Below are 12,339 nucleotides of genomic sequence, written 5' to 3'. Positions count from 1 at the left end.
GGCGGTCCATGAGTGTTGGTGGGCGGTCCATGAGTGTTGGTGGGCGGTGGGCGGTCCATGAGTGTTGGAGGGCGGTGGGAGGTGGGCGGTCCATGAGTGTTGGTGGGCGGTGGGCGGTCCATGAGTGTTGGAGGGCGGTGGGAGGTGGGCGGTCCATGAGTGTTGGTGGGCGGTGGGCGGTCCATGAGTGTTGGAGGGCGGTGGTCTATAGTATTTTTAGCCAGATCCTAATTGGTATGTTGAATTTTAGGTGGGCGGTGGGCGGTCCTTGAGTGTTGCGTGGGCGGTGGGCGGTCCATGAGTGTTGGAGGGCGGTGGGCGGTCCATGAGTGTTGGAGGGCGGTGGGCGGTGGGCGGTGGGCGGTCCATGAGTGTTGGTGGGCGGTGGGCGGTCCATGAGTGTTGGAGGGCGGTGGGCGGTCCATGAGTGTTGGAGGGCGGTGGGCGGTCCATGAGTGTTGGAGGGCGGTGGGCGGTCCATGAGTGTTGGAGGGCGGTGGTCGGTCCATGAGTGTTGGTGGGCGGTGGGCGGTGGGCGGTCCATGAGTGTTGGAGGGCGGTGGGCGGTCCATGAGTGTTGGTGGGCGGTCCATGAGTGTTGGAGGGCGGTGGGCGGTCCATGAGTGTTGGAGGGCGGTGGGCGGTCCATGAGTGTTGGTGGGCAGTGGCCGGTGGGCGGTCCATGAGTGTTGGTGGGCGGTGGGCGGTCCATGAGTGTTGGTTGGCGGTGGGCGGTCCATGAGTGTTGGAGGGCGGTGGGCGGTGGGCGTTCCATGAGTGTTGGTGGGCGGTGGGCGGTCCATGAGTGTTGGAGGGCGGTGGGTGGTGGGCGGTCCATGAGTGTTGGTGGGCGGTGGGCGGTCCATGAGTGTTGGAGGGCGGTGGGTGGTGGGCGGTCCATGAGTGTTGGTGGGCGGTGGGCGGTCCATGAGTGTTGGAGGGCGGTGGGCGGTCCATGAGTGTTGGTGGGCAGTGGCCGGTGGGCGGTCCATGAGTGTTGGTGGGCGGTGGGCGGTCCATGAGTGTTGGTTGGCGGTGGGCGGTCCATGAGTGTTGGAGGGCGGTGGGCGGTCCATGAGTGTTGGTTGGCGGTGGGCGGTCCATGAGTGTTGGAGGGCGGTGGGCGGTGGGCGGTCCATGAGTGTTGGTGGGCGGTGGGCGGTCCATGAGTGTTGGAGGGCGGTGGGCGGTGGGCGGTCCATGAGTGTTGGAGGGCGGTGGGCGGTGGGCGGTCCATGAGTGTTGGTGGGCGGTGGGTGGTCCATGAGTGTTGGTGGGCGGTCCATGAGTGTTGGTGGGCGGTGGGCGGTCCATGAGTGTTGGAGGGCGGTGGGTGGTGGGCGGTCCATGAGTGTTGGTGGGCGGTGGGTGGTCCATGAGTGTTGGTGGGCGGTCCATGAGTGTTGGTGGGCGGTGGGCGGTCCATGAGTGTTGGAGGGCGGTGGGTGGTGGGCGGTCCATGAGTGTTGGTGGGCGGTGGGTGGTCCATGAGTGTTGGTGGGCGGTCCATGAGTGTTGGTGGGCGGTGGGTGGTCCATGAGTGTTGGTGGGTGGTGGGCGGTCCATGAGTGTTGGAGGGCGGTGGGCGGTGGGCGATCCATGAGTGTTGGAGGGCGGTGGGCGGTCCATGAGTGTTGGTGGGCGGTGGGTGGTCCATGAGTGTTGGTGGGCGGTGGGTGGTCCATGAGTGTTGGTGGGCGGTCCATGAGTGTTGGTGGGCGGTGGGTGGTCCATGAGTGTTGGTGGGTGGTGGGCGGTCCATGAGTGTTGGAGGGCGGTGGGCGGTGGGCGATCCATGAGTGTTGGAGGGCGGTGGGCGGTCCATGAGTGTTGGTGGGCGCGTGGGCGGTCCATGAGTGTTGGTGGGCGGCCCTCTCTTGGCAGATTTGTTGGGGTGCCATATTCTTTCCATTTTTTAATCATGGATTTAATGGTGCTCCGTGGGATGTTCAAAGTTTCTGATATTTTTTATAACACAACCCTGATCCATACTTCTCCACCACTTTGTCCCTGACCTGTTCTCTGTTTGGAGAGCTCCTTGGTTTTCATGGTGCCGCTTGCTTAGTGGTGTTGCAGACTCTGGGGCCTTTCAGAACAGGTGTATATATATACTGAGACCATGTGACAGATCATGTGACACTTAGATTCCACACAGGTGGACTTTATTTAACTAATTATGTGACTTCTGGAGGTAATTGGTTGCACCAGATCTTATTTAGGGGGTGAATACATAGCAAAGGGGGTGAATACATATGCACGCACCACTTTAAGTCTTATATTTTTTATACTTTTTTGAAACAAGTAATTTTTTTAATTTCACTTCGCCAATTTTGATTATTTTGTGTATGTCCAATATATGAAATCCAAATAAAAATCCATTTAAATTATAGGTTGAATTGCAACAAAATTTGAAAAACGCCAATGTGGATGAATACTTTTGCAAGGCACTGTATGTTTTTGGTTGGACAGGTTTCTCAATTTCTTTCTTAGGTTTTTGCATCCTTCATCAAACCATTTGTCATTGTTGTTCATTTTGATTTGATAGGGAAGCTGAGAGGTCAAATATACTGTTTAGATTTTCTACTGCAAAGTTTACACCTTCACTATTACAGTGAAACGTTTTGTCCAGGAAGTTGTCTAAAAAGGGTTGAATTTTTTTGTTTGTTGCCTAATTGTTTTTTGGTAGGTTTCCAAACTGCATTCCTTCCATCTATAGCATTTCTTAATATTACTCAGTTCCTTTGGCTTTGATGCCTCATGATTGAGTATTGCTCTGTTTAAGTAGACTGTGATTTTGCTGTGATCTGATAGGGGTGTCAGTGGGCTGACTGTGAACACTCTGAGCGTCTCTGGGTTGAGGTCAGTGATAAAGTAGTCTACAGTACTACTGCCAAGAGATGAGCTATAGGTGTACCTACCGTAGGAGTTCCCTCGAAGCCTCCCATTGACTTTGTACATACCCAGCGTGTGACAGAGCTGCAGGAGCTGTGACCCATTTTTGTTGGTTATATGTTCGTTGTTGTGCATAGGGGGCATACGGGGGAGGGAATGCTGTCACCTCCAGGCAGGTGTCTGGTTCTGGCATTTAGGTCGCCACGGACTAGTACCTTTCCCCTCCATGATGGAGAAGCTGTCTTCATTAAAGTATTGGGATTCTAGTGGGGGGATATAGGTAGCAGAGAGGAGGACATTTTTCTCTGTTAAGATAATTTATTTTTGAATTTCTAGCCACATTTAAAAAGTTCCTGTTTTGACTAATTTAATAGAGTGGGTTAGGTCTGCTCTATACCAAATTAGCATACCTCCTGAGTCTCTTCCCTGTTTCACACCTGGTAGTTTGGTGGATGGGACTACCAGCTCTCTATAACCCAGTGGGCAACCAGTGGGTCCGTCTCCTCTGTACCATGTTTCTTGTAGGATGACAATGTCTGTATTTTCGATTTCTTTGGTGAAGCCAAGGTTCCTGCTCTTTAAACCAGAGGCAGATGACCTCAGGCCTTGGATATTCCAGGATGAGATAGTGAAGGCTTTGTGTTCCATAAGTGTCCAATGTTGTTGTTCGTGTGGTTTGGCCTCAGATCAGTAAGTGTGAGCAGGGCCTCCTGAGCATCTGGTACATGCCATTGGCTTGGGCTACTGTAAGCACGGGGGTTGGGCCTGTTTGCCTGCTCACGGCCTGGGCGTATGTCTGACTTCTATGTTGAGGCCCTCTTTGCGGGAGGGGGGGCATGGGGTGGGCAGGAGGGGCATAGGTCTATTCTGAGAAGGCCTAAATGGGCTATGGGCATGGTTGATTTGGATGAGTGTTGATTAACTGGGGTGGGGGTTTGAATGTGGGTGGTGTTGTGGTCTGGATGTAGGTCCTTTTGGCGTGGGTCCTCTATGTGTAGGTCCGGGGGGGCAGTTCTGGGAGAGTGTCTCACTGGTCTGGGCAGGGTGTCTACTGATCTGTTGCTCCTGTGTGAAGTGTTGGGGCTGCGGTTGAGAGCGATGTCCTTTAGGGTCCGGGCGAAGGTGGGCACTGCTGCCTTGTGTAGGTGGACCTTGTCATAAAGGTTGTTCAAGTCCAGGGTGGATTGTTGGGCCAGGTAAACATTTGGTTTTGAGGCACAGTCATGGGAAATACTTGCATTTACCCATTGGATGGTAGCAGCGTGGAAGTCTTTTCGTGGTAGAAAAGTGGAGGTAATCACTTGTGCGTTGGGGAAAGAAGCTTTTCAATCACTCCCTTGAGCGCTGTGGCCACCCATTCCTGCTGTGTTCTCAGGTCCTTTGTGCCTGTGTGTATTACTATGTGGCTGGGTGACCCTAGTTGGTCCTCACACAGAAGGTCTAGGGCGCGCTGGGTGTATTATTATGTGGCTGGGTGACCCTAGTTGGTCCTCACACAGAAGGTCTAGGGCGCGCTTGGTGTTTGGACACCAGAGTTTAGACACTGTGTGTTCGGGAAAAAGTGTATTTTGTTGTATATAATTCCCTTTTGGTCCATAAGGAGTACAATCTGTGTCTTGTGTATGTCCTCAGTTGGTGTGGGGGGTTGTCAGGAGGGCTATCAGGGTGACTGACAGGGGGGGTGCTCAGAGGGGATCCCCTGGGCTTGGGGTTCTTCATTTGTCTGTTCTGCTGTGTTGTCGACGTGGTCAGGGTCTGGGATGGACTGTTCTGCTGTGTTGTCGACGTGGTCAGGGTCTGGGATGGACTGTTCTGCTGTGTTGTCGACGTGGTCAGGGTCTGGGGTGGACTGTTCTGCTGTGTTGTCGACGTGGTCAGGGTCTGGGGTGGACTGTTCTGCTGTGTTGTCGACGTGGTCAGGGTCTGGGGTGGACTGTTCTGCTGTGTTGTCGACGTGGTCAGGGTCTGGGGTGGACTGTTCTGCTATGTTGTTGACGTGGTCAGGGTCTGGGGTGGACTGTTCTGCTGTGTTGTCGATGTGGTCAGGGTCTGGGGTGGACTGTTCTGCTGTGTTGTCGACGTGGTCAGGGTCTGGGGTGGACTGTTCTGCTGTGTTGTCGACGTGGTCAGGGTCTGGGGTGGACTGTTCTGCTGTGTTGTCGACGTGGTCAGGGTCTGGGGTGGACTGTTCTGCTATGTTGTTGACGTGGTCAGGGTCTGGGGTGGACTGTTCTGCTGTGTTGTCGATGTGGTCAGGGTCTGGGGTGGACTGTTCTGCTGTGTTGTCGACATGGTCAGGGTCTGGGGTGGACTGTTCTGCTGTGTTGTCGACGTGGTCAGGGTCTGGGGTGGACTGTTCTGCTATGTTGTTGACGTGGTCAGGGTCTGGGGTGGACTGTTCTGCTGTGTTGTCGATGTGGTCAGGGTCTGGGGTGGACTGTTCTGCTGTGTTGTCGACATGGTCAGGGTCTGGGGTGGACTGTTCTGCTGTGTTGTCGACATGGTCAGGGTCTGGGGTGGACTATTCTGCTGTGTTGTCGACGTGGTTAGGGTCTGGGGTGGACTATTCTGCTGTGTTGTCGACGTGGTCAGGGTCTGGGGTGGACTGTTCTGCTGTGTTGTCGACGTGGTCAGGGTCTGGGGTGGACTGTTCTGCTGTGTTGTCGACGTGGTCAGGGTCTGGGGTGGACTGTTCTGCTGTGTTGTCGACGTGGTCAGGGTCTGGGGTGGACTATTCTGCTGTGTTGTCGACGTGGTTAGGGTCTGGGGTGGACTATTCTGCTGTGTTGTCGACATGGTCAGGGTCTGGGGTGGACTATTCTGCTGTGTTGTCGACGTGGTCAGGGTCTGGGATGGACTGTTCTGCTGTGTTGTCGACGTGGTCAGGGTCTGGGGTGGACTGTTCTGCTATGTTGTTGACATGGTCAGGGTCTGGGGTGGACTGTTCTGCTGTGTTGTCGATGTGGTCAGGGTCTGGGGTGGACTGTTCTGCTGTGTTGTCGACATGGTCAGGGTCTGGGGTGGACTGTTCTGCTGTGTTGTCGACATGGTCAGGGTCTGGGGTGGACTGTTCTGCTGTGTTGTCGACATGGTCAGGGTCTGGGGTGGACTGTTCTGCTGTGTTGTCGACATGGTTAGGGTCTGGGGTGGACTGTTCTGCTGTGTTGTCGACATGGTCAGGGTCTGGGGTGGACTATTCTGCTGTGTTGTCGACATGGTCAGGGTCTGGGGTGGACTGTTCTGCTGTGTTGTCGATGTGGTCAGGGTCTGGGGTGGACTGTTCTGCTGTGTTGTCGACATGGTCAGGGTCTGGGGTGGACTGTTCTGCTGTGTTGTCGACATGGTCAGGGTCTGGGGTGGACTGTTCTGCTGTGTTGTCGACATGGTCAGGGTCTGGGGTGGACTGTTCTGCTGTGTTGTCGACATGGTTAGGGTCTGGGGTGGACTATTCTGCTGTGTTGTCGACGTGGTTAGGGTCTGGGGTGGACTGTTCTGCTGTGTTGTCGACATGGTTAGGGTCTGGGGTGGACTATTCTGCTGTGTTGTCGACGTGGTTAGGGTCTGGGGTGGACTATTCTGCTGTGTTGTCGACGTGGTTAGGGTCTGGGGTGGACTGTTCTGCTGTGTTGTCGACGTGGTTAGGGTCTGGGGTGGACTATTCTGCTGTGTTGTCGACGTGGTTAGGGTCTGGGGTGGACTATTCTGCTGTGTTGTCGACATGGTCAGGGTCTGGGGTGGACTGTTCTGCTGTGTTGTCGACATGGTTAGGGTCTGGGGTGGACTATTCTGCTGTGTTGTCGACATGGTCAGGGTCTGGGGTGGACTATTCTGCTGTGTTGTCGACATGGTCAGGGTCTGGGGTGGACTGTTCTGCTGTGTTGTCGACATGGTCAGGGTCTGGGGTGGACTGTTCTGCTGTGTTGTCGACATGGTCAGGGTCTGGGGTGGACTGTTCTGCTGTGTTGTCGACATGGTCAGGGTCTGGGGTGGACTGTTCTGCTGTGTTGTCGACATGGTTAGGGTCTGGGGTGGACTATTCTGCTGTGTTGTCGACATGGTCAGGGTCTGGGGTGGACTGTTCTGCTGTGTTGTCGACATGGTTAGGGTCTGGGGTGGACTATTCTGCTGTGTTGTCGACATGGTCAGGGTCTGGGGTGGACTATTCTGCTGTGTTGTCGACATGGTCAGGGTCTGGGGTGGACTGTTCTGCTGTGTTGTCGATGTGGTCAGGGTCTGGGGTGGACTGTTCTGCTGTGTTGTCGACATGGTCAGGGTCTGGGGTGGACTGTTCTGCTGTGTTGTCGACATGGTTAGGGTCTGGGGTGGACTATTCTGCTGTGTTGTCGACGTGGTTAGGGTCTGGGGTGGACTGTTCTGCTGTGTTGTCGACATGGTTAGGGTCTGGGGTGGACTATTCTGCTGTGTTGTCGACGTGGTTAGGGTCTGGGGTGGACTGTTCTGCTGTGTTGTCGACGTGGTTAGGGTCTGGGGTGGACTATTCTGCTGTGTTGTCGACGTGGTTAGGGTCTGGGGTGGACTGTTCTGCTGTGTTGTCGACGTGGTTAGGGTCTGGGGTGGACTATTCTGCTGTGTTGTCGACGTGGTTAGGGTCTGGGGTGGACTATTCTGCTGTGTTGTCGACATGGTCAGGGTCTGGGGTGGACTGTTCTGCTGTGTTGTCGACATGGTTAGGGTCTGGGGTGGACTATTCTGCTGTGTTGTCGACATGGTCAGGGTCTGGGGTGGACTATTCTGCTGTGTTGTCGACATGGTCAGGGTCTGGGGTGGACTGTTCTGCTGTGTTGTCGATGTGGTCAGGGTCTGGGGTGGACTGTTCTGCTGTGTTGTCGACATGGTCAGGGTCTGGGGTGGACTGTTCTGCTGTGTTGTCGACATGGTCAGGGTCTGGGGTGGACTGTTCTGCTGTGTTGTCGACATGGTCAGGGTCTGGGGTGGACTGTTCTGCTGTGTTGTCGACATGGTTAGGGTCTGGGGTGGACTATTCTGCTGTGTTGTCGACGTGGTTAGGGTCTGGGGTGGACTGTTCTGCTGTGTTGTCGACATGGTCAGGGTCTGGGGTGGACTATTCTGCTGTGTTGTCGACGTGGTTAGGGTCTGGGGTGGACTGTTCTGCTGTGTTGTCGACGTGGTTAGGGTCTGGGGTGGACTATTCTGCTGTGTTGTCGACGTGGTTAGGGTCTGGGGTGGACTGTTCTGCTGTGTTGTCGACGTGGTTAGGGTCTGGGGTGGACTGTTCTGCTGTGTTGTCGACGTGGTCAGGGTCTGGGGTGGACTATTCTGCTGTGTTGTCGACGTGGTTAGGGTCTGGGGTGGACTATTCTGCTGTGTTGTCGACGTGGTCAGGGTCTGGGGTGGACTATTCTGCTGTGTTGTCGACGTGGTTAGGGTCTGGGGTGGACTGTTCTGCTGTGTTGTCGACGTGGTTAGGGTCTGGGGTGGACTGTTCTGCTGTGTTGTCGACGTGGTCAGGGTCTGGGGTGGACTATTCTGCTGTGTTGTCGACGTGGTTAGGGTCTGGGGTGGACTATTCTGCTGTGTTGTCGACGTGGTCAGGGTCTGGGGTGGACTATTCTGCTGTGTTGTCGACGTGGTTAGGGTCTGGGGTGGACTGTTCTGCTGTGTTGTCGACGTGGTTAGGGTCTGGGGTGGACTGTTCTGCTGTGTTGTCGACGTGGTCAGGGTCTGGGGTGGACTATTCTGCTGTGTTGTCGACATGGTCAGGGTCTGGGGTGGACTATTCTGCTGTGTTGTCGACATGGTCAGGGTCTGGGGTGGACTGTTCTGCTGTGTTGTCGACGTGGTCAGGGTCTGGGGTGGACTGTTCTGCTGTGTTGTCGACGTGGTTAGGGTCTGGGGTGGACTGTTCTGTGTTGTCGACGTGGTTAGGGTCTGGGGTGGACTGTTCTGTGTTGTCGACGTGGTCAGGGTCTGGGGTGGACTGTTCTGTGTTGTCGACGTGGTCAGGGTCTGGGGTGGACTGTTCTGTGTTGTCGACGTGGTCAGGGTCTGGGGTGGACTGTTCTGCTGTGTTGTCGACGTGGTCAGGGTCTGGGGTGGACTGTTCTGCTGTGTTGTCGACGTGGTCAGGGTCTGGGGTGGACTGTTCTGTGTTGTGGACGTGGTCAGGGTCTGGGGTGGACTGTTCTGCTGTGTTGTCGACATGGTCAGGGTCTGGGGTGGACTGTTCTGCTGTATTGTCGACATGGTCAGGGTCTGGGGTGGACTGTTCTGCTGTGTTGTCGACATGGTTAGGGTCTGGGGTGGACTATTCTGCTGTGTTGTCGACATGGTCAGGGTCTGGGGTGGACTATTCTGCTGTGTTGTCGACATGGTCAGGGTCTGGGGTGGACTGTTCTGCTGTGTTGTCGACGTGGTCAGGGTCTGGGGTGGACTGTTCTGCTGTGTTGTCGACGTGGTCAGGGTCTGGGGTGGACTGTTCTGTGTTGTGGACGTGGTTAGGGTCTGGGGTGGACTGTTCTGCTGTGTTGTCGACGTGGTTAGGGTCTGGGGTGGACTGTTCTGCTGTGTTGTCGACGTGGTCAGGGTCTGGGGTGGACTGTTCTGCTGTGTTGTCGACGTGGTCAGGGTCTGGGGTGGACTGTTCTGTGTTGTCGACGTGGTCAGGGTCTGGGGTGGACTGTTCTGTGTTGTCGACGTGGTCAGGGTCTGGGGTGGACTGTTCTGTGTTGTCGACGTGGTCAGGGTCTGGGGTGGACTGTTCTGTGTTGTCGATGTGGTCAGGGTCTGGGGTGGACTGTTCTGCTGTGTTGTCGACGTGGTTAGGGTCTGGGGTGGACTGTTCTGTGTTGTCGATGTGGTCAGGGTCTGGGGTGGACTGTTCTGCTGTGTTGTCGACGTGGTCAGGGTCTGGGGTGGACTATTCTGCTGTGTTGTCGACGTGGTTAGGGTCTGGGGTGGACTGTTCTGTGTTGTCGACGTGGTCAGGGTCTGGGGTGGACTGTTCTGTGTTGTCGACGTGGTCAGGGTCTGGGGTGGACTGTTCTGTGTTGTCGATGTGGTCAGGGTCTGGGGTGGACTGTTCTGTGTTGTGGACGTGGTCAGGGTCTGGGGTGGACTATTCTGCTGTGTTGTCGACGTGGTTAGGGTCTGGGGTGGACTGTTCTGCTGTGTTGTCGACGTGGTTAGGGTCTGGGGTGGACTGTTCTGCTGTGTTGTCGACGTGGTTAGGGTCTGGGGTGGACTGTTCTGCTGTGTTGTCGACGTGGTTAGGGTCTGGGGTGGACTGTTCTGCTGTGTTGTCGACGTGGTTAGGGTCTGGGGTGGACTGTTCTGTGTTGTTGACGTGGTTAGGGTCTGGGGTGGACTGTTCTGTGTTGTGGATGTGGTCAGGGTCTGGGGTGGACTGTTCTGTGTTGTGGACGTGGTCAGGGTCTGGGGTGGACTGTTCTGTGTTGTGGACGTGGTCAGGGTCTGGGGTGGACTGTTCTGTGTTGTTGACGTGGTTAGGGTCTGGGGTGGACTGTTCTGCTGTGTTGTTGACGTGGTCAGGGTCTGGGGTGGACTGTTCTGCTGTGTTGTGGACGTGGTTAGGGTCTGGGGTGGACTGTTCTGCTGTGTTGTGGACGTGGTCAGGGTCTGGGGTGGACTGTTCTGTGTTGTGGACGTGGTCAGGGTCTGGGGTGGACTGTTCTGTGTTGTGGACGTGGTCAGGGTCTGGGGTGGACTGTTCTGTGTTGTGGACGTGGTCAGGGTCTGGGGTGGACTGTTCTGTGTTGTGGACGTGGTCAGGGTCTGGGGTGGACTGTTCTGCTGTGTTGTGGACGTGGTCAGGGTCTGGGGTGGACTATTCTGCTGTGTTGTGGACGTGGTCAGGGTCTGGGGTGGACTATTCTGCTGTGTTGTGGACGTGGTCAGGGTCTGGGGTGGACTATTCTGCTGTGTTGTGGACGTGGTCAGGGTCTGGGGTGGACTATTCTGCTGTGTTGTGGACGTGGTCAGGGTCTGGGGTGGACTATTCTGCTGTGTTGTGGACGTGGTCAGGGTCTGGGGTGGACTATTCTGCTGTGTTGTGGACGTGGTCAGGGTCTGGGGTGGACTATTCTGTGTTGAGACTTTTTTCGGGAGCAGAGGTTGGCTGTTCTGCGGGGGGGCACCTTTCTAATGGGTTGTTCTTTAAAAAATATATTTTACCTTTATTTAACGAGGCAAGTCAGTTAAGATCAAATTCTTATTTACAATGACTGTCTACTGGGGAACAGTGGGTTAACTGCCTTGATCAGGGACAGAATGACAGATTTTTGGTCTGGTTAAGGGGGTGTTGTTGTGCTGGACTGTTGTCTGGATCTGTGGTGACTGGAGTGTAATCACCTGATGTTCCAGCTCCACCTGCCTTACGTCCAGCTGTGTAAATGTATCCATAATTTCAATGAGGGAGTAGTATTCTGTGCTGGGAGGTTGACTTTCCGCTTTGGGTTGCTTGTCTGTGGGGTTATGTAATGAAGAGTTCTGGTCTGACCTGCTCGGGGTGGGGGTATCTTTCTCAAGGGAGAGCTTCTCCTGCTCAGGTATTTCTTTGAATAGGTGAAAGTCCAGCTGAGACTGTTTGGAGTTGCCCTGTACCAATACTGTTACAGACTTATAGAGATGTATATTAGCTGACTCAGAGTCCTCGTTGTCTAGTATCCTGAGTTTCCACCCCTCGTTACCACCCCCCCCCCCTCTTAACAGAGGGGTAGTTTGTTAATATAGCACTGTTCCATGCCAGAGGATGGTCTGTGTTAATATAGCACTGTGCCATGCCAGGGGATGGTCTGGTTAATATAGCACTGTGTCATGCCAGGGGATGGTCTGGTTAATATAGCACTGTGTCATGCCAGGGGGTGGTCCATAGCACTGTGCCATGCCAGGGGATGGTCTGGTTAATATAGCACTGTGTCATGCCAGGGGATGGTCTGTGTTAATATAGCACTGTGTCATGCCAGGGGGTGTTCTGGTTAATATAGCACTGTGTCATGCCAGGGGATGGTCTGGTTAATATAGCACTGTGCCATGCCAGGGGATAGTCTGGTTAATATAGCACTGTTCCATGCCAGGGGATGGTCTGGTTAATATAGCACTGTGTCATGCCAGGGGATGGTCTGGTTAATATAGCACTGTGCCATGCCAGGGGATGGTCTGGTTAATATAGCACTGTGTCATGCCAGGGGATGGTCTGGTTAATATAGCACTGTGCCATGCCAGGGGATGGTCTGGTTAATATTGCACTGTGTCATGCCAGGGGATGGTCTGGTTAATATGGCACGGTGCCATGTCAGGGGATGGTCTGGTTAATATAGCACTGTGCCATGCCAGGGGATGGTCTGGTTAATATAGCACTGTGTCATGCCAGGGGATGGTCTGGTTAATATAGCACTGTGCCATGCCAGGGGATGGTCTGGTTAATATAGCACTGTGCCATGCCAGGGG

This window comes from Salvelinus alpinus, chromosome 8 (assembly GCF_045679555.1).
Source record: "Salvelinus alpinus chromosome 8, SLU_Salpinus.1, whole genome shotgun sequence".
Taxonomy (NCBI): domain Eukaryota; kingdom Metazoa; phylum Chordata; class Actinopteri; order Salmoniformes; family Salmonidae; genus Salvelinus; species Salvelinus alpinus.
Note: the sequence above shows the minus strand (reverse complement) of the source record.